Below are 22,806 nucleotides of genomic sequence, written 5' to 3' on the forward strand. Positions count from 1 at the left end.
CCACGTAATCAGGTGATCAAGATTAACATCACAAGTAATGGGACAAATGGGCATTAAGCACCTCTGGATAGAATGCAATCAAGAGCACACAGCATCTCTTCTGTGATACCCCTGACGAAAATGCATAATCTAAACCTAATCATGAGGACACATCAGGCACACCCAAAATAAGTAGCTTTCTAGAAAACAACTAGCCTCTAATCTTTAAAAGTCCCCAGTCTGTGAAAAACCAGGAACACTGGGGAACAATTTCAGCTTGAAGCAAGTTGAAGACACACAGTAACTAAATGCTAGGCATGATCCTGGATTGAGTCCTTCTGCTATAAAAGATGATATTGGGACAGTTAGTGAAGCTGGAATGGAGTATGAGAATTAGATCATGGTAATGTATTGATGTTGGTTTCTGATTTTAATGGTTATATTATTATAAAGAGAAAATAATCAGTGAAAAGAAGCAACTTATCTATGCACGCCTGCTACTTCTCTGGTATTCTCTACCTTAATGGTCATTACCACCATCTATCCAGAATCTTAAGCTTGAAACAAGGGAGTCATCCTTGTCAGCTTTCTGACAACCTAAAAGTCCATTTGGAGCAATTGAAATATCTATTGATAGACCAATAATATTATGAAACATCTGTGCCTTGGAATATTATATGGCTATTCTGAAGATTGAAATAGGTCTGTGTAGCAGCATAACAATAAAAGAAGAAAGTCATAAAATAGAATATGAAGCAAGACCCCTTTTCTGTCAATTTTTGTGCCTGCAAAGGCCAAGGGGATGTATTCTGAAATATTAAAGGTTAGTATCTCTTTGGGATGGAATTATGAATTTTCTTCTTTTCTGTACTGTTTGGATTTTTCTTAGGGTGACGCATTTTTAAAAAGCACAATAAGATGTTTCACTTTTGAAGAACTTTTTAACATAAATGACGTGGCAGAGACTTACAAAGGAGAGAGAAGCTATTCCCCTTCAAAGAACTTCAAATCTAATAGGACAGTTTAAAAATTATTTATGTGGCACAGAATACTTATAAAAACAACATAGAGAAAACACAGATTTAGAGGCAAACTGCAGCTTTAAAAAATGTTTGAGGATGTAAGAAGGAAGAAAGATGTATGGGGCACCTGGCTCAGTCAGTTGAGTGTTTGTTCTGCTTAAGTCGTGATTTTGCAGCTGTGGGATCCAGCCCCGTGTCGGGCTCTGCACTCAGCATGGAGTCTGCTTCAGATTCTCTCTCCTTCCCCCTCCCAGTCACTCTCTCTCTCTCAAATAAATAAATAATAATAATAAATATTTAAAAAAAGGAAAAAAAGATGTATGGGAGGACTGAGAGAGACTGAACACATGGGGGCACGACTGGAAAGGTCTTGGTTATGAGATGGATTTTTGAATAGGAGAGGGTCACAGGAGGCAGAGATAAGGCTGTTTTCTGAGAGTTGGAAGAGTAGGTCCCTGGTTCAGAGATTTGAACCAGGTGGGTGGCTAGAGGGAGATGCTTAGGTGACATGATAAGCAGATTCCTTCCTGAGTTTCTTTCCTTTAACTTCTCTCATTTTTTTATTCCTCCTTCCCCACTGTTCAGGGCTCTAGGGATAAAACACAGTCCTATTCACTCCAAGGAAGGCATGGACAAAAACTCCTTTAATAGAGCTGAAAGAGTTAACATGAAAGAAAATTTTTATAAAAAAACCAAGGGAATATATAAAGAAAATAATGTCATAATATAACACAAAAACAAGCCACCCATATCTGGTTTCTTATTCTAAAAAAATTCTGTGAAAATATCTAAGATCTGTGCATAGCCCTAAATTTCCCTGCTCTTGAAATAATTTCATGCTAACTCTTAAAGGCTCCGGCATCAGTTTGCAGGCATCTGGTCTGGCTTCCTAACCCCCCAGTCCCTCTGCCTGCACTTAGCCATGTGATCTTTGGGTGCCATCCTGTTTCCTAGTCCAGGGAAGCTGGTCCAACAAATACATCTGGTTCCATGTAAGGACAAACTCCAGCTCCATTAAAACTCAACCTTCTGGAACCTCTAGAAACTTCTCATTGTCTTCTAACACAAGTTGGTGCAAGGGCACACCTAGTTCACAGCTGAGCTGTCAGGCAATACTCATGGGCATCTTTAAGCCCATCCTACTTAGGTCTGTGGCTCCACTCTAGAAACATTTTCTGATGATTCATTCACATGAGTCCTGATACACAAGGAAGGGTCTTGTAAAAATCTGCCTATTATAGTTTCACAACATAGTAATAACCATATAGTAAACATACAATTCATAGAGTATGTATTAGTATATTTATAGTATGAGGACAGTCATTCTCATTTACCTAGTGAGGTGGTGAAATCTTGCCTGGAGGGCTCACGTTGGGTAGGCTGGGAGTAGCTTTGCAAGTAAGTGAAAGCTTGAGATACTCTTTCCAGCAATTTTCTCAACTAGGTGGTTTAAAGATTAAATAACAGTTGTGTGAATTTCACCTCAATAAATTATTAAACAAAACAGTTGTGTCCATGTCCAAATCAAGATAGGGATATCTGTGAAACCCACCTCTAAGTATGAGTAATTTAAATTCCTTCTGTTAAATTAATTACTGTTTATAGTAGTTTTAGGGAGTAATTCAATTTTAACTGGGCTTATTTGAGGGTAATTTTTATGTCGCTTTTTCTAAGATGAGGGTCTACATCGGGTGTCGTTTCAGCTCTGTGACTTTGTTCAGCTCTGTGATGCTGGTATTATAAACCTTTGAGCTTCTTTTGTGGGAGACCTTTAGGAAATCCTCTGTGGGGCCTGAGACCTCTTAACACTACCAAGAAATGGTTTTAATCTTCCTGTGGGAGGCGTAGAAGATGAATAGACTTGTAATTATATATTAATTTTACAAACCTTTTATAGTACTAACTATATGCTTGGTACCGTACGAATGGGAGCTCACGCAAGCCTCCAACAGCCCTCTGAGGCAAGACTGTCATTAGCTCCACAGAGCTGAGGCACAGGGAGGTTGTGAGGTACCTACAATATCACAGCCTGTAAATGGCTTCGCCGGAATCTGAATCCAGTCTGTCCAGTGCGGCTTCAGAGTGTGTTGTTATGGCGCCTGTCTGTTGTAATTGAGCACGGAGCTCCGAGAGCTCCACGCCCGTCCCGGAAGATAGGCTGATGGTTGCAATAAAAAAGAGAGCAAACAACATCTCACAAATTTCCTGTTAAGGTGGTAGTTCTTTGTTCAGAAATCATCCATGCTTTATATTTAGTATCTTCTCAGGTCCCAGTGTGGTATGAGAGTGGTGACAGATGTCACTGTGGGAGGACAAGTTCTGTGCTGGGGAAAGTAACAAGTGGAGGCAGACCATCTCCCCTCATTACAGGTATGGGCTGCCCCTTCTGTCCTCAATCCCAGGAAGCTGCCTAGTTTAGGGGCCAGGGACCATGCAGATAATGGAAGAATCCCACCCTCGGGCAGGGAACGGTGTGGATGTTGCATCTAATACATGTTGGTCAGTCTTTGTCTCAAGGCTCTATAATGCCTACCTTGTTGCTATAAATGGAAATGGAAGTGCCATCTAGACCAGAGTGGGGAGTGCCTCTAATTTTGCCAGTCCTTAGAAAAGCCATGCTGAACAAATCCGCTGCACATATTTTGAAATAAATTCTTAGAAAAATATTAGGTGGTGGCGTACTCATGTTGCAGGGTCTGTTTGGAATATACGGAAGATACTATATTGAACATACAGAGTCATAGGTTTTGCCCTCACATTCTGTTCTTGCTATGGAAATGACATGCATGTATTAAATACGATTATTGATAATGCCGCTGTTATAAAGGTTTTTCCGTGGCTACACAATTATCTTCACCTATTCTCTTTACCACTATTTGGAAGAGAATTTTTATTTTTATAAGATTTTCTCTCTGTATTCGAGAGAGAGACCGAGAGTGCGTGTGCATGGCCCACGCGAGGGCATGAGGGGGGACTGGGAAGGGGGCAGAGGGAGAAGCAGACTCCCCGCTGAGCAGGATGCAGGGTTCCATCCCAGGACCCTGGGATCATGATCTGAGCCGAAGGCAGATGCTTAAGTGACTAAGCCACCCAGTGTCCCCTGGAAGAGAGTTTTTAGAGCAGGTCAGCTGGGTTTTATTTGAGAGGTCAAAGTAGTATTTTAAATGGCGTTTGGTGAAGATGAAAGTAGAAGAAAAGAATGAGCTCTGAAAAGTCTGACTACCACACAAAAAAAGGGAAGGTGCAGGTGAGGGCTATCTTGTTAATTTTATTTTTGCTATGCTGTCAACCACACAAATTGTCCCATAAGCAACAGAAGTCCCATGTTCTCCTGACGCAGGCGCTCCTAGGTGCTTGTGACCCACACCCAGAGTTTCCTGGGAAGGAATATGCTCTCAAGTGGCTTCTTTCTAGGAGCAGAGAGGGATGCTGGTGCCTTTTGAGGACGACCAGAACAAAGGAAAGATTTTCTCAGTAAAGATGGCTGAGAAGGTGGCGATGGCGGTGAAACTCTCCACATTGTAGAATGACACTTGGCGTCCTCTGTAGTCCGAAGACTCTCGAGTCTTACCGGGTCTGTCTTCTGGGAAGACGTCAGCGCGGAGGTCTGTGAGGGCCAGGTAATGACTCTCTGGAGCCCTATAGCTCAGGCTTCTCCAGGTTTTAGTTGAAACCACTCTTTCTTACCCACGGAGTCTCTGACCATGCCAAGCCCCCACCTGCGCATCCCCGCAGCGTCTGTCTGCGGAGACCCCACAGTGCCCAGCACGCACAAGTCAGAGCAGCGCTTGGCTTGGAAGGGACAGACAGTCCGCCTCGCCTCTGTGTTTACGCTGCTCGGGTTACCTACTACTGGAGGTACGTGCTGGCAGTTTCTGGGGCCAGGAGCACATCGCAGTGGTGGGTGGGGGGCAGAGAGAAGACCAGTGGGAGTGCTGAGCAGGCAGCTGAGGGCAGGGAAGAGGTCGGTTTGAGAAAGCAGGCTTGAGTCCGCAGAAGGCTGTGGCTGGATGCGTGCACCTCCCAACCTGTCCCAGGGAAAGGGAGCCAGGCCTGCTCCAGGCTTGGAGAGCCACTGGCTGTCAGAGGACCGCTTCTCTGAGACAGGCTTTCCTTTTCCCTCGCAGGACAGGGCACACCTGGGAAACCCAGGAGTGTGTAGTCAGCACAGGGTCCCAGAAACACCTGCTGGGTGCGGCAAGGGCGGCAAACAGGGTGCCTAGGGCATGGAGTATAAGGAGTTGCTCACTGTCGCAGTCGGACAAGGGCCCCATTCCCTGGGTTCTGGCAACTCTCCCAGTGCTGGGCTGAAGTATGGGGAGACAGCCTGTGTTAGGCTTGATCTTTACTGCCATCCTGAGGCCACTGGCCAAGCTCGGCCTGACAGGCCTGACAGCTGGGCTCACACCCACGGCTCACTGCTCTTTCCTCCTGAGCCTGATTCCCTTCTGTCATCCCTCTGCACCATGAATGTCAATAACCTTACCTAGGTGCTCTTCCGAAGTGTTTTGAGACACTGTAGGACTATGAGAAGTGCGCGCAGGCGGCCCGCCTGGTGCGCTCTCGGCCTACTCAGGCAGCCGCAGATTGCCCTCAAGCCTGTCTTAATCTCCAGGGTGTGCCAGCCATTTATCCCCCCTCCCTTCCATCAGTAGCACAGGCTAGTGCCCATTTCGATAGCCCCAGCGGGCTTGTTATTCTGAGCAATTTACCTCCCATTTCCTCCAGGGCTGGTTCTCTAGGGACAGAAAAAGGGAAATGCTTTGAGATCCCAGCCAACAGGTGCCTTCCACATGTATCTTCCTTTAAAGTTAAAAAAAAAAAAAAAAAAAAAAGCCAGGGCTGCTTCCCAGCTGCAGGGAGAAGTCTGGCCTCCCGTCTCTGCTTTTAGACCCGTAGTGGCCACCCCAAGAGCAAGCAGGAACTTTTATTACTTTTGAACTCGTGCAGGACACGACTGAGTTGTTTCCTCCTCTTGAAGAAAGTGTTGGTCCTCCCGCCCGGTTCAGTTAACTTGAGGACTGATGGTTTCGCTTAAATATTTTCACCCTGGGAATACATTTTACCAATCAAGGATGAGCTGATTTACTTCCTAGATGTAAGAGGGAGAAGGGCAAACAGAACAGTGCTCCCCAGAAATGGCATGTGGAAGAGAGGGGTGCAGTGGAGGAACAAGCCCCATCCTCACATTTGCAGGGTCTGGAGCAAGAGAAGAACCGAAGGCCCACAGAGCATGTGTCCAGAAGAACGCACAGAGCATGTGTCCACCCCTTTAAAAGTTATCCATCAAGTCAGGGAACTGCTTCATAAAATAATATGTATACATGACATATGTAGTTTTATAACAACCTAGAAGGTCAGGTTCGAATTGAAAATTCTCGGACTTCTCAGGATTCTGCACAGGGGCACGGCGGCCCAGGGAGTACCTGCCCAGGCCCTACACTCCCCAGCCCCTTCTCTTCCCACCCTGGCTGTGCTCTGCACTGTGAGGCTCCTGTGTGCCTCTGTGCAGACACCCCCGCTCCTTGGCCACCCCATAGGTTTGGGGAGTATTTGCTTGTGTGCAGATGTGTCCTAAGAAGAGCAGACCCAGAGAAGGGGCTAATGCAGGTCCTGGAAGTAGGCGCAGGGCTATTTGGGCAGGAAATTCTGAGTGTGTTGTCTAGAGGAGGGGGCTGGAGCTTGGGTGTATGGGAGAGCATATCTCTTTGACTCTGAGGGAGGGCAGCTCCCCATGGAGGGCCGGAGGGGGTACTTCTAATGCCTGGGGTCTAGGATGGGGGTGCTTCTTGCCCAGGCATATTCCTTGCCAGGAATAAAGAGCTCCCCTTCCAGAATCTTCCTCTTCTATGGAGACACTGTCTTCTCCATATTCTTGCCCTCACATATGCTCTGGACCACCAGGGAAGAAGCCAGTAGGGCGGCACTGGGCCAGGGTTCAATGCCACATGGACACCAGCTAAAAGATATTCAGTGAACCACCTTCTTATCAGCTCCAGGTCTCCAGCAAATTCTAATGACCAATGCACTGGATTGGAGCCGCTACTACAAGAGAAAAATGGCCATTCCCAGGTTCTGTGGAATCCAGTCAAATGCCTTGAATGGAAAGGAGACAAGGAGGATGCAGTTGATCATGTCGGAGCCTGCCGGGCTAGCTGTTCATTTTCAGACTGCTTCACTCTGTTGATAGGGAAGCAAAAGCCATCATGGCGACATCTCAATGACACCGTAGTCGGTCCCCCTTGCCCCTCCCCCCCAAACCAGTTTAAGATGCTCTCGCTCTTCTGTAAAATGAACTGATGGCAACCAGAGGGGAGGGGTTGGGGGACGGGGGAAATAGGTGGTGGGGATTAAGGAGCGCACTTGTCATGATGAGCACTGGGTGATGCATGGAAGTGCTGCGTCACTATAAGGTACACCTGAGACTAATGCATCACTGTATATTAACTACCTGGACTTAAAATAAAAAGTTAAAAAACAAATAATTAAAACTAAATAACGAAAACATAGAGGGCTCAGGTACCTTCCACATGCCAACCCCAGTCTTGTCCTGCGTGAGACTTCCTGATTTTGCTGGATAATCCGTAGTCTCCTTAACAAAGTGAACCAGCATTCATTCTATGCCTTTGTTTTATAGGTTCTTTTGTGACTGGAAATAACCTGCTCATTGTCAATCTCTCTTGTGGGATTTACAGAGGTGTTGTCTGTTCTGTTTTCCTGCTCTTTCACACATTTATTTAACTTCACTCGTTACTTGGCAAGAACATTTTGTATTCTAAGTCTTAATTACGTAAGAAAGGAATATCGTCCAACAGACATGGTTCTTACTGTATTGATTAAGGTTTTCTTAATTTAAAAGGTGGGGTTTGTCTCTCCTTGGTAGTTCCTCAGCTTTTTCAATAAGTTTTCTCAATGAAGCCCTAGGAATGGCTCTTAAGTGTGGTGTGTTTGAACCTGTGGGCTTCCAAAGGTGCAAAATGCTTTCTTCAAGGAATAAACTCAAGTTTATTATTGCTCCAGAGTTTTACAAACGATCTTCTTTGCACGGAACAGACAAGAGTGCATTCTAGTTTTTGCTTTTCTCAATTGCTAACTCAAGCTCGGTTCCTGACTTCCATATTTGTCCTTGACCCCAGGTTGTTGAGAAGCACTTTCAACCTCTCTCCTGGCATTTTTTTGTGTATGTGTGTGCAAAATATATGTGATATGTAATTTACCACTTTCAGCATTTTAAAATAACAATTCAGTAGTCTTAAGCAGGTTCCCAATGTTGTATAACCATCACCACTATTTCCAGAACTCTTTCATCACCCCAAACAAAAAACTCTGTACCCACTAAACAATAACTTCCCAACCCTGGCATTGTGGTCCCTGGCTTGTGAATGCACTTTAGAACCAGGGAACCCGAGCTGGAATATTGGTTCTGCCCCTTACCAGCCCTGGCACGTTGGATAATTTGCCTGATCTCTTCAAGTGTTGGTTTACTCATCTGCAAAATGGAGCTGGTAAGAATCGTGCAACGGCCCTCAAAGAGTTGTTCTGTGCACAGAACACCACCCTCAAAGGAACATCAACAACTCTTGGTAAGCACATTGTCCCCTCCTTGTTGTCAGTGTCTCACTGCACCCAATGAAAGTTTTTGGCTTGTATCTCCCAAATTCCCAGATTCTCATTGCCACCTGGGCTAGACCTGGCTCCCTCTTCACCCTTTGAGGTAGGGCTAGGAGGGGATTGGGTTCTTTCTTTTCTTTCTTTCTTTCTTTCTTTCTTTCTTTCTTTCTTTCTTTCTTTCTTGAGAGACTGTATGCATGAGTGGGGTGGCAGGGGGTAGGGGCAGAGGGAGGGGGAGAGAGAGAATCTTAAGCAGGCTCCACACCCAGCGCAGAGCCAGATGTGGGGCTCCATCTCACGACCCTAAGACAAGACCTGAACCAAAATCAAGAGTTGGGCACTTAACCGACTGAGCCACCCAGGTGCCCTAATTTCTTAACCTTCACAATAATAACTAACATTTATCAAATGCTTACAGAAGAGGAAACCAAACCCAGACACGGCTGCTAAATAGTATGAAGAAGGCTCCCCAGCTTGTAGGTGAAAGACAGGATCTGGAAACAGTCTGGCTACAGGGCCCATGTTCTCAACCACTGAGCTACAAGGTCTTGATGTGCTAATAAGTATCTTGGAGAGGAGAATTCAAGCTTAGCCAACAAGTCAGCGGCACAGCTGAGATGACAGTCTACGTCTTCTGACTCACCACCCAATGCCCCCAGCCACTCACCACAGCAATGGCTGTGCTGAGGTGTAATTATTCTAAGAGCGTTATGTCCAAAGTGACCAAAGAGTCAGGTGTTCAACTTCCCCTTCCTTAGAGTGAGGCCTGAGATCTTCGGGGAGCTTTAAACATGGGCAATACCAATGGCTTCTCTCCTGGAATATTGCTTTGATGGCTGTCCTCATCTATCTTTCCACAGCTCAAACTCCATGCTTGGCGTTGCCTCAAGATAGCAAGTGTCACCAGCCAGATGCCCACCTGCTGCCATCACCCTGATTCTCAGTCCTCCAATGCACCCTCCCTTAACACGTTATTGACTGAGGTTGGGCCATTAAGGAGACACCTCTCAATTGAGTCTTTGTTCACATTTTCATGTTGGAGTCTTAAAACGTCTTTATGAATGCTTCTCAGGACAGAAGATTTGTTCTGTGTCCTCCAGGAACTGATGGAGTTTCTCAAACTCGCAAGTGACTTTCTGTCATTCAATTCGTTTGTTTCTAAAATAGGTAGAGATAAGATGCCATACGAAAACTAAAGCAGTCATATGCATCTTTCCTTTTCATCCTGCCCAAAGATGCTGCCCTGTAATTTCCTCTTTGTTTGATTCTATTCCCATCACATACCCACTGTAAGGAAATTTTAATGAGAGAGACAAAACATAAATGTACTTAAGAACTTTAAAGTGTATGTCATGCAATGTGATTTTGAATTGAGTTTTTGCAACTCCAAGGCTATCTCCAGCTATCTTAGGGGATAATCTTAATTATGAACTTCTCAGAAAATTAATTTTAATTCATTTTGGTTTAAAAAATAGATGTGCCCATGTATTACTAAGAGGAGAACGGAATGTGTTATGAAGTCAAGACCACGTGTCTGTGGGTGTAATTATGAAAAGACTGGAAATGAGTGAGTTCTCTGCAAAGCATGTGGCTGTCTGCCTTGTGGTTTGTGGTTGGCCCTGGTGTTGGGCTCTAGGGGAGTTATCTATCTTCAGACGAGCAAATGGGGAGAGATCAAGGAACACGGCTAGTTCTGCTACATCCAAACTCTATCCTGACAAGTAACAGCGACTCCAGGATGGAGAATGAAGAGGAAATATGAAAGGCAGAGGCATATTCTCCACAGGGCTCTCCTGCTCAGACCAGAGGGTGCGTGCTGAGTGACGGCAGCAGACGTGAGATAATTAAAGATTAATCACTAGGAGCTGAAGTACTAGGAGCTGAAGCCAACTGAACCAGAAATGGTAATGATGCTTAAAAAAAAATAAATAACCCACGTGTAAAATGACTAACTAGGAAAAATTCAGAACCAGTAACAGTTAAGGTAGAGAAACCATATCCAACTTGTGTTTCCAAGGAACTTTTTTTCTTGGTCTTCTTCTAAGTTGGGGATTGGCAAACTGCTGCCAGCCAAGAACCACCCACTGCCTGTTTTTGTTTGGCCCTTAAGCTAAGAATGGTTTTTACATTTTTAAAGGGTTGAAACAAAATCAAAAGAAGAATATTTTGTAACATGTGAATATAATAGAAAATTCAAATTCCAGTGTCCATAAATAAAGTTTTATTGGAACACAGCCATGCTCATTCATTTATGAGTCGTCTGTGGTCGCTTTTGAGCTACAAGAGTACAGGTAAGCAGTTGCAGAGACTGTATGGCCCTAAAAGCCTAAAATATTTACTAGCGGCCCTTTTCAGGAAAAGTTCGCCTGCTCTATGGCAATGCTTGTGAAGTGGGGAGCTAGTAGCTGTTCCCTGGAAAAAAGGGCTCCGTTGACACATAAGTTGGGAAATACTATTTTAAATTAAAAAGAAAAACTGTTTCTTTAATAAGCTAATGAGACTTGGAAATCTACAAAAAAGTGTCAGGGAGGAGGAAAGCAGAGTATTTGGTGTCTCCCAAACTTGTTGGCTATGGAATCTCTTTCTTTTTCTCTCTTTCTTTCACTTTATTTTAGTGGGCTTTTTTTGTGGGACTAATGCTTCAGGAAACATAACTTATTGGTAAATACTGCTGAAAAGTATTAGTGATTTATATCTAGACAACGGAGAAAAATCCTGCTACTTAAAAAACCTGTAGATGTCACCTTATACCTGTCAGAATGACTAGGACGAGAATGATAAGGAATGATAAGGACGAGAAATAACAAGTGTTGGTGAGGATGTGGGGGAAAGGAACACTTGTGCACTGTTGGTGGGAATGCAAACTGGTGCAGCCACTGTGGAAAACAGCATGGAGGTTCTTCAGAAAATTAAATATAGAATTATCATATGTTTCAGCAATTCCACTACTGGGTATTTACCTAAAGGAAATGAAAACATTTGAAAAGATATGCACCCCTATGTTTATTGCAGCATTATATTTAGTAGCCAAGATAAAAAAGGAACCCAAGTGTCCATCAATAGATGAATGGATAAAGAACAGGTATATACATATATATGTGATAGAATTTTCTATCCCAAAAAAGAATGCATGATTGCTTAAAAAAAAATAAATAACCCACGTGTAAAATGACTAACTAGGAAAATTCAGAACCAGTAACAGTTAAGGTAGAGAAACCAAACCCAATGATTGGGTTTCCAATCATTCCCAAAAAAGAATGAGATCCTGCCATTTGCAACAATGTAGAGGGTATAATGCTGAGTGAAATAAATCAGAGAAAGACAAATACCATGTGATTTCACTCATAAGTGGAATTTAAGAAACAAAACAAACAAATAAACACAGAAAAAAAGAGACAAACAAACAAACAAAAAAAACACAGAGTCTTAAATACAGAGAACAAACTGATGGTTCCTAGAGAGGAGGTGGGCTGGGGGATGGCTGAAATAGGCGAAGGGGATTAAAAGTATACTTACCATGATGAACACTGAGAAATGTATAAAATGTATACAATGTTGAATATTGTACGCCTGAAAATCACTATAACACTGTATGTTAATGATACTTAAATTTAAAAAAAAAACAACTCATAGTAGAATTTCTCTCAGAGGGAAACCTGTATTTTTTTTTCACAAAGCACTTTAGCAGGTCATTTGGTCATGAAAAGTTAAGTTCCAGGAACTGATCTGGAAGATGGAAGATGGAAGCAAAGAGAGCATTAAGCAATTCTGCATAGTGCTGTGAGGGTGATCTGGAGTTTGGGGCTAGCCTAGGAAGAGGGATTGAGATGTGAACAGGAGAGAAAAAGACAGAGATGAGAGGGGTCTGTGGGACTTTGAGAAGAATCAGAGAAACCTGGTGATGAAGGTTGGCCGGTGAGAAACTCCCTGCTGTAGAGAGGGCTACAGAACGTCAGAACAGTGATGGCCAGGACCGGCTAGATAATTTGTGGAGCCCATTGCAAAATGACAATGTTCAAAATGCAGCAAAGGGGGCTGTTAGAGCTACTAACTTACAAAGCTTTTCCTTTCAACTGCGATCTCTTTGTGCATTTGTCATGCTGTTTTTACTTTGCTATTTAACATCGAGCTGGGCATCAGGAATCCACGAGTGCAGGTGCTTGTAGGAATCCCGGGGTCCGGCTCTGTGACTTTGGTGCATATGTGGGCGGCCCACTGGCTGAAGGCTCTCCCTCAAGCCAGCCTTGGGGCCCAGGTGCCAGGCCCAAGCTAGGAGTGGGAAGTCGGACCTTTCCCGAGGCCCCAGCTCCTGGTGGACTGGTGAGAGGGGGGAGGTGGAGGACAGGTCAGTGGGCGCAGGTGCGGAGAAGGCCTGGGACGCCAGGCAGAGGTGAAAGATAGTTGGGGGTCAGCCGAGAACCTGGCCTCAGAAGGCAGGGAGCTGGTGGGAGGCAGGACTGAGCATGAGTCCCTGGCACACGCTCCACTGACCTATCGGAGTTCACTTACAAACACAAAGTCAAAGATAAGATTATTAAGACTTTAAGACAGTGGCCACACAGCTTGAAGCCCCAACCACAGCACCCCCTGAACAGAGGGCCCCGTGAGGGCCTCGCTAGTTGCACACCCATAAACCCAGCTCTCATGATGTCTAATCACTTTTACTTTTTTCTACTGAAAAGAGATCATCTCCACACCTTTGTTTCCATGCCGTTGCTAAAAAGCCGCTGCATGAACAGCCTGGTGTTGGGCCCACCGGCAAATTAAAAGGCGAAGGCGACTGATTTCCTTGTTTGGGTTTATGCCAGCTGAGGAGACAAAACAGTAGTAAGGAGGCAAAGCTAGAAGGAGACTCAGATTTCGGAGTAAACAATATATTGGATGAAAGGTGGCCGAGAGAACACAGTCCCACTGGGAGCATGCGGACATTTTGGGTTTCCAATCATGCAAGTGACCAGAGCCAGCTGGAGGACGTGGAGACAGCCAGATGGCCAGCACTTGGGTTTTCCATAGCATGACTTATGCTTTATGGGGAACATGTTGAAAATATGTAAAAAATCATCTGAGGATATTTAATAGTCAGTTTTTACTGTGTGCCTTTCTCTGTGCCGTAAGTAAATCGAACTATGGTCCTATGTTCCCTTAATTTGTCACTCTTCATCACCGGTGACAGGAGTCAGCAGAAAAGGGCGGCGAGTTCTGGTTCCCAATTCATGTCTCAGCAGTGACTTGGGGGAGGGGCTGGTCATATGCCAGGAAGCACTCTCACCAAATAAAGAATGTATAATGCATCATCTACAGGAAAAAATCCAAGACAAAGGGGAACAGAATTTCTTCTGCCCAACCAACGTGGCTTTGATTAGACCAAGTGATGGAGAACATGGGGAAAAAGAGGCAGTAACTATGTTTAGCTCACCTGTCCAGGCTGAAGCCATTGAATGAATAAGGAATTGATGATTGATATAAACCACTGTTTATTGAATGTGTTCCCAGTGTCAGGCATTCTCAGTCATTCTCATGTGTTATCTCACGTAATTGCCTCATCGAGCCTAGGAGGCGGATTATTTCCTATTTTACCCATGGGAAAGCTGAGGCTTAGACAGGTTGCATTTATACATACAGCCAGTGAATGCCAGAGCCCCGATTTAAACCATGTCTATCTGCTTGCACAGTCCAACCTCTTCAGTCATGTCCTTTGCTAAGAGATGAAACTCTTCTTTACTTTAAGTGTCGGTATCCAGAAGGTCCTGGAGCTGCTTTGAAATTTTGTTAATAGCAACCAAAGATAAATCACTTTTCCAAACACCAGACATAAAATAGAGTCAATGGAAGGGACTTGACGGCATTAGTATCCAAACATTATTCTTTTGATTTGAAGCATTTTACACCAAAGATGGAGGGCTGAGATCGTGCCTCCCATGCCTCAGTTTATCTTCAATGTATTACACAGAGCAGTCCCTCAGACGCTAAGGTACCTAATGCTTAGAGAAGAACCTCGAGATTGGTGATTATCTTCTTGAAGCTTTTGGTAGCTAACATGATGAAGAGCTGCTTGAGGACAGATAATAAGAGGAAAATTTTGGCTATCATGTGTTATCAAGAGTTAATCTGTCATTTAAAATAAAATGTGTTTTAAATAAAAGTGATTTGAAATGAAATAGTAAACATTAAAAAAGAAGTTATCCAGATCACCTTCTTTGTATAGCAAGGTAACTGCTCTGCAGGGGACAAACGGCCAGTCTTCTCCTACCCAAGTCTCAGCACTGACTCCCCTCCTTCACTGAGGATATAGAAGTCATTCAGGCTCAGCTGAGAAACTTGCGATTGGTCCTCTCCTTCAAGCCTCGTATGTATCTATCTCTAGGTTCTAGTGTCAAAGTATCTCTTGAACCTGTCCCTTTCTTCCCTTTCTCATTGATTCTGCCTGTTTTCACATAGTCCCCGTGTCGTGTTCGTCCCCATCCTCCAACGCACTCTGCACACTTGGGAGTGATAGTTCTAAAATGAAAAGGTGGCAGCTGATACAGAGAAGCAACCGGATCGAGGCACCGAAGGGGTTTTGAGGCAATGCCAGGTGAGCACGTGGTGAGGTGCGAGACCACAGAGAAGTGAGGACTTGTTTGTTTTACGTTGGAACATCTCTGGCGCTGTGCTCCACTTCTGTTTGTAGTGTACAGTGCGTGGGTCTGGGGGCTGGGATTCAAGTCTGGCTCCTTCACTTCAGGGCTGAGTGAAATGGGTGGGTCTCCGTTTCCTCAGATGCCAAGCGGAAATACTGACTACTGTTTCCGGGGTTAAATGAATTCATCCGCTTGGAGAGATTAGCACTCCTCGCAGGCTGGGGGCTCAGGGCCACATCCATATAGAGGACTCGCTCCGCCCCAGGCACCGCTGGGCTTGGAATTAACATACCACACTAACATACCTAATTCTCACACAACCACTCAGAACCGGGTACTGTTCCCCTCCGTCTACGGGATAAGAAACTGAGGTACAGACAGGTTAAGATCCGAAGGAGCATGAAAATTCACCGAGTGTATACATGATCCTAGCTCTATATTGTAAATTATATGAGAAACGGAAGACAAACACTGTTCAAACTACTCCTGTAAATTCTTTACAGAAAAATAGAACATGTTAACTCTCAATGTTCCTACTGTTTAAAATAACAGATGTGCTGTGTAAATATTAGAGTTACTATTTTAAAAAATGTCCTCTATTTTTAAAAACAAAGTAAGAGAGTTTTTAGTGTTTTGACAAAAAAAATTAAAGGTCGAAGAGCAGCTGTAATTTTTCCCATTGATGACTGAGGTGCCTTTGAATGGTTTTGGCTTGCTGGTCACCTGTGGTCTGGCAGTGCAGGACTTCTGTTGTTGGTGTTCCTGTTGTCTTAAATTGTGCTAAAATATACATGATATAACATTTACCATTTTAGTCATTTAAAGCGTACAATTTAATGACATTACATACATTTACAATGTTGTGCAAACATCACCACTCTCCATCTCCGAACTTTTACATCATACCAAACCAAAACTCTGTACCTGAAAAACAATAGCTCCTCCTTCCCCTCTCCCCCCAGCCCCTGGTGAACACCCTTCTACTCTCTCTCTCTATGGATTTGCCTATTCTGGGTGCCTTATATAAAGTGGAGTCATACAAAATTTTCCTTTTGTGTCGGGCTCATTTCACTTAGCATGATGTCCTCAGGGTTCATCCATGTTGTAGCCTGTGTCAGCTTTTCATTCCTTTTTGTGGCCAAATAATATTCTATTGTATGTATATGCCATGTTTTGTTTCCACTCATCTGTTGATGAACACTAGCCTTGCCTCCGCCTTTCTGGTGATTGTGAATAATGCTGCTATGAACATGGGTGTCCTTTAAGAAACTTAAAAATAGTTATCCCTGGAAGGTGAGACCAGGGCTCAGAGAGTACTGTTACTCTTCACCTTAGACCCTCCTGTACTTTTTGAATTTTTTAAGACTATGAGTACATGATTTTTAAAAGTAATTACATCAATTATATATAATATTGGGGAATTTAAAAAACCCTGCTATAGGATTGGATTAAATGTGTATGAAGATACCAAGCTCGAAGCTGGCAGATGGAAGGTATATGATGCCTGCTACTTACCCTGGAGTCAGAATCCCCTCTGGGCAAAGGGCATGGGAGTGCTGTAGACTGGCAGGTGGGTAGTGTTCAAAGGCTGAAATTATGGGGCTGCACTAGAATTTGCTGTGGTGACCCATTTGGAGGCTGCTATCTCCATTTTGGTACTTTCCCAAGAAACCCAAGGAATGGGGCTGCTCCAAGACCATCCCAGCTTCCCATCTGCACCCCCATCTGGGCTTGTCTTCCTCAACTGCCAACACCAGGCAGCATGCCACTCTCAAGCCCTCTCATCAGAAAGTCCCTGTCCTGATCCTATGCCCTTAGGGCCCTGCCGATATGGTTGTTAGTCATAACAGGTTACTGTATGTTCTCTCTTGGCCATATAGTTGAAACTATAAATGTCAAAAAAAATTTTGAAGGATGACAATTCTGTAGCAAAATCACTGGCACTTCTTTTCCAGTGCCCATGGTAGACTCTGCTAGCTGATCGCAAACACCCTACTGCTAAGCCCAGAAAAGGCCTCAGAACCTTTCTAAAAAATTCTACTCTCCATAATTTGGAGTTGGCACTTACCATGAAACCCATTTGCCATCGCTGTGACCCAAAGAGTGACTTTCTGGGTCTGAGTTTAAGGTGTTGGCACAAGAGTGTGGAAAGGAGATTTGGGGGGCAGGTCTTGCAGCATCTCTGAACTCAGGCCGCAGAACTTGGGGTTCCTGATGCATCACAACTGTATAGCCAAGAACCTGCAGTCCTCTCCTGATGGAAAGATAGTGAAGGTCACCTTGTGAACACTGGCGGGCGGCGGGGGGGGGGGGGCTCAAGCTGCCGGGGCTGGGCCCATCTCCTGACATCACAGTTCAGCCCTGAGATGTGAAATGTGTTGTGGTGTCTTCACCCCTTCCGTGCATATTCTGGGGAGGAGCAGAGATGTATAGCCATGAGTGTGTCTGGGGAACTGGGCCCTGTTCTGTCAACACTTTCCCCCTTCCTGTGAATCAGTAAGATTCCTTGTCCTTGCAGATCTCATCTGGGAGGGAAGCAGAGAAAATTTACCATAAGGAAAAAAGAAGAAGAAGAAGAAGAAACAAGAAATAAGGAAATCAAACTGCCTGTTTTTGTCACCATGGAGAATGTTTGCGGCAGGTCTGACTCTCCACTTCCTAGGTCAAGCCGTGTCCACTGCACACTGTCGATGGAACCATTAACACTCCACCATTAGCAGCTGGTAAATTTGGCTTCTGGATCTTGTTGTTTTAGGCTGGACGTGCATCTTCCATAAAGGCTAGCCATGGGAAATGAAGCTCTGTTATGCAGATGCTTATCCACCACTAATGATAACGGCAATAAATTAAGAGTAGCAATCACCAAGAGTTTACTCTGTGGCAGGCACTGTGCTAAGAGCTTCCTAAACGTTTCCTCACTTAATCCTTACAATGACCCTAAGAGTTAGGAACTGCTGTCATCGCCTTATAGATGAGGAAATGGAGGTTTGTAGAAGTTAAGACCTTTATCCAAGGTGACTCTTAGGGGAAGATACAGAGTACGGATTTGAATCTATGTTTGGTAGACTCCAGATCCCGTCCCCACTAGGCCACCTGGAATGTGACTTTCCTGTAAAGCTTTTAATGATAACTCTGTGAACATGACGGGCAGCTGTCTGGTGGCTGATGCTGGGGAATATTCCAGTCCACTAAAGCCAGGCATTGCCTATGAGATCCCCTTCCCTTCCCCCTCTGTCCTTCTTCCGCCTTTCCTCCCTTCCCTTCCCTATCTCTGCCTGTCTCCAGCTTAGACCCCCTTGTCCATCCTTTTCCCCCAAACCTGTGCTGGCCCATGTGAACGGGAATCCTCACTCTGCTCAGCTGCCCGGGTAAACCTCACAGAATGTGGGCCTTCTAGTCCTCACCAACAGCCTTATGTCCTCCAAGTGCTCCTGGTGGACCTTGACGAGCAAGGATCCTGCTTCCTCCTGCTCCAGCAGCAGCCTGGCAACGTCCACCATGTTTCCCAGGGGCCTGTGGGGCTTGAAGCTTTCCCCCTGGGGGCTGTGGTGGCTGCAGGCACAAGGGGGCTGGAGGGGTGTCTGAGGTCCCCTCCCAGCCGCGGGTGAGCAGGCCGGGCAGGCGTTGTGGTCACACTCTGTGATTCCTGGGTCTAGGAAGTGCTTGTGCCAGATGCAGCTGGTGACTACGTCCTTGGGGTGGTCAGTGGATGAGCGGCAGCCGCAGTCTGGGAGGCCAGAGGAACTCGCGGGTTCGGTTTCACTTTCCTTGTCTCCATGCGTCTCCCGCGTCTTCGAGCTCAAAGCGTTGGCTGTGGCTTCCCAGACCAGCCCCTACAAGTCACCTGAGCTTTTGGGCTTTTGGTGCCTTTCCCTTTCCCAGTCAGAAGCTGCTTCCCTCTGTCTGCAGCTTTCCCATTCTGCAGGCCTGCAGGGCCCTCTGCAGCCTGGGCAGGAGGCTGCCGCAGGAGGGGAAACGAGCAGAGGTTTTTACTATTCCACGGGCCCAAAGGGCTCCCCAGTTGTCTGATCAGGACCTTTGAAAGTTGCTTTGTCATAACTGTGGTGCTGGCCCCGGAATGAGGGACGTGATGGCTGCTTCCCACAATGATCCTACTGACCCCACAGAGCTCGGCTGCTCCCAGGGCTGGGGGAGGGGCCGGAAGTCTGGTTTCCTGAGGGAAGGACTCTAAGAAGTTGGCAGGGTGACATTGTCTGAGTCACATCTCAAGAGAATTTGGGAGGAGAAGTGCTTTCTTAAACTTTTCTTTGTGGAAAATGAGACTTTGCATTCAATAGGGAGCAGGGGACAGGAAATGGTGGGGAGGGTATACTTGTCCAGGGGTAGCCTCACTGATGGGTGACATCTGAGCCTTACAAAGAAGAGCACTGGAGATAGGGGATGAGCTGGACGTCCTGGGTTCTGGTGGTGACAGATGAAAAACACAACTAAATTATCCTGATGGTCTCCAGGCTTAGATGTCCTTCTGCCTCTACATTGACTTCTGTCCCTGGAAGCGAGAGGCTGTGTGTGCATGGTTGTGGTGGGGAGCTTGAGGGGTCTTGTTCCATTCCCTAAACTACTGCAAAGCATTCTTTTACGAATGTCCTCTGGACACATAGCCCCTGCTTCAAGTTCCAGGTAGAGGCACTTTTTTTTTTTTTTAAGATTTTTATTTATTTATTGGTCAGAGAAAGAGAGAGCACAAGCAGGAGTGGGAAAGGGAGAAGGAGACTCCTTGCTGAGCATGGCTCAATCCCAGGACCCTGGGATCATGACCTGAGCTGAGGGCAGACGCTTAACCGACTGAGTCACCCAGGTGTCCCCAGGTAGAGGGACTTGCCTGAGGCCAAAGTTCGTGGGAAGTGGTGGAGGGGGGATTCAAGCTGAGGTCAGCCTTGGTCCAAGTCCCATGCGTTTACTGTGAACACTAGTGACCTTCCACACACATGAGGGACTCGGAAAGAATATGACTGGACTTGTTCTCTGGCCAAACACTCTCTCAGGAGACAGGAGTTACGGAGACCTTCATCTTGCAGTAGCAAGAGGACCAATGGAGTGGGTGTCCTTTGCTCCTGGCACTTCTGTGCGTCTGGAGAGTAGCGGTGGTGAGAAGCTGCTGCGCTTGTTGTGGGCATTTAAGGGGCGCGTGCTTGCCCTGGTTTTCACCGCTCTCTAGCCTGCAACAGCTGGAGTGGGAATATTTAGCCACAAGCTCGTCCAGTACATACAGCCCTCAAAAGTGACTTTTGGGACTTGGCTTGGGACACATTCCCCTAACATGCATCTGAAGTCCTGTGAGCATCTGCCCCCCCCCCCCCCCCGCCGAGGGTTCGGAGACCCGAGTTACTCCCTACTCCCAGTTGTACTGGAACATTGGAGAAGCCAAGCGAGGTGGACTCAGGCAGGAGGGGCCAGCTGCTATCATTACAGATGAGAGGAGACCCAGACAGTTTCTGACAGGCAAGAAACACCTGTTTTAGGGCAGAAGCAAGAGCTAATCTTGGTAATGCTGATGGAAAGATGACATTTGTCAGATAACGAGAGAACCCAGTGGAGCAAATTTGCATTCGTGCTCTACAAGGGGTCCTCTGGCGGTTCATGGGCCAGTCACTGAAAAATGTGTGAGGTTTTCAAAAGTATTTTCTACAGCAAGTTCAGTTCCACATTGAAAAGGGCCTGCATATGAGCATTTTTTCCAAAGATTTTATTTATTTATTTGGGAGAGAGAGAGAGAAAGAGAGAGAGAGAGAGAAAGAAAGCGAGAGCACGAATGGGGAGGAGGGGCAGAGGGAGAGAGAGAAGCAGACTCCCCGCTGAGCAGAGAGCCCCATGAGGGGCTGGATCCCAGGGCCCTAAGATCATGACTTAAGCCGAAGGCAGACGCTTAAGTGACTGAGCCACCCCGGTGCCCCTGTGAGTAGGAGCAGTCTAACACCATGGCTGCAGCAGTATGTGCCTTACTCAGCAAAAACTTCCCTCTTACTTTTTAAAAATTTATTTTGTGAGCAAGGATAGGCAGACAAGTGATCCATAAGGGCATATGACCTTTCCAAAATGGTTTGCAGAGCACAAAGTTTGAAGGTCTCTATCAGGGAGAATAGGTTCCATGTCTAAGGTCTCCTTCCTTGGGGACCCAGCAGGCCCCTCAGCCTTGTGTCTAGTGAGAGACGAAGTCCGCCCTCTTCCTGGCAGCAAGGATGGAGGGGAACGCTGGAGCGGGTCTGCGGGCTGGTGAAGGGGGGAGCGCACCGCCCTTGGGTCCTAAGTATCCTCATTCTCGCTTTTAACAAAGGCATAGCTTTAAACAGTTGGGAAAAAAGACCCGGGGAAAATACCAAGTGTGCATAGTAGCTAACTCCGAGTGATTCTTATTTATTTTTTATTCAAATGTATTCTTCAAAATGTCCACAAAGAATTCACGTTCCTTTTGTAAGGAGAAAAAACACATTGTAAATACCTCTCTCAGGCAGAAAAATAACCTTTTATGCAACATTCTGATTTATAAAGTCTTTTTCACACACATTCCAATTTCATTCTCTCAATAGCGCTGATGACAATTTCTATTTAGGCTTCAGAACACAACCCTCTGGAGGTTGAGAAACTTTCTCAAGGACGTACGACTCCAGGCGGCTGAGCCAGAGTGGGAGCCCGTCTTCTCCCTTCGGCTGCATTGTGTGGTAGGTAGGATGCGGTTCTGGGGATGAGGGGCTGAGGCTGCAGGAGGAAACGAGGGCAGTTTGAGGGAGAAAGCAAGGGAACAGCTAATCTCATGGGAGGTGGAGTTTTGGGGGCTACTGCTTAGAGAGCTGGGGTCATGAGACTGCAGGGTGTATTTAGTGGACTCAGGGGTGATTTCTGGGCTGAGTAAAAGCGTGCTCTCGGGAGGCTGGTCCTCTGGGGCTCCTGACAGCTGGGGTTTCGCCTGGCTCACCTCTCCAGCTGGAGACAATTGAAAGTTGCTCCCCCAGGCTGTGCGTGATCCCACACATTCCTCCCCCTTTCCCGGGCCCAAGGCAGGCCCTCTTCCTTGGGTTTTAAATAAAGTGAGTGGCTTGTGGTCCGGGGTAGGCCAGCCTCCTCACACCAGAAGATCCGGGGCTCCTCCAGGAGCCGGGAGGTGCCCTCTGCTGGGGTGAGAGCTCTGTGCTGAGGTGGGCCTGTGAACCCAGTCTATGGGGAGGGCATTTGGAGGCGAGGACAGGAAGGTGAAGTCAGAAGGACATTCTCTTTCAGGGCTGCTCATGACATTCAGGACAGTCCCTCCCTCTTCGCTTGGTTAGAACTGAAAAAGACGAGTGAGACGGAGGGATGGAATGGAAGACTTGGACCCCTGGTTAGCGCCACCCGTGAATGCTGAGGGGACTTGAGCCAGCACCCCCCGTTCTCTGTTCAGGGTCGGCCTTGCTGAGGCGAGGCTGACCTGTGTCTGCTCATTGCTGTGCACCAGCTGGAAGGATTCTGGAGTCTAGTTGATTGGGAAGGAAGATGAGAGGGTGTATTTTTTCTAGAGATAAAAACAGTGGTGTGTCGGAGCCAGCTCCTACCAGCTTGTGAGAGACCAGTTGTTAAAT

Source organism: Ursus americanus, chromosome 26, assembly GCF_024610735.1.
Source record: "Ursus americanus isolate L20-20 chromosome 26, mUrsAme1.1.p, whole genome shotgun sequence".
Classification (NCBI taxonomy): domain Eukaryota; kingdom Metazoa; phylum Chordata; class Mammalia; order Carnivora; family Ursidae; genus Ursus; species Ursus americanus.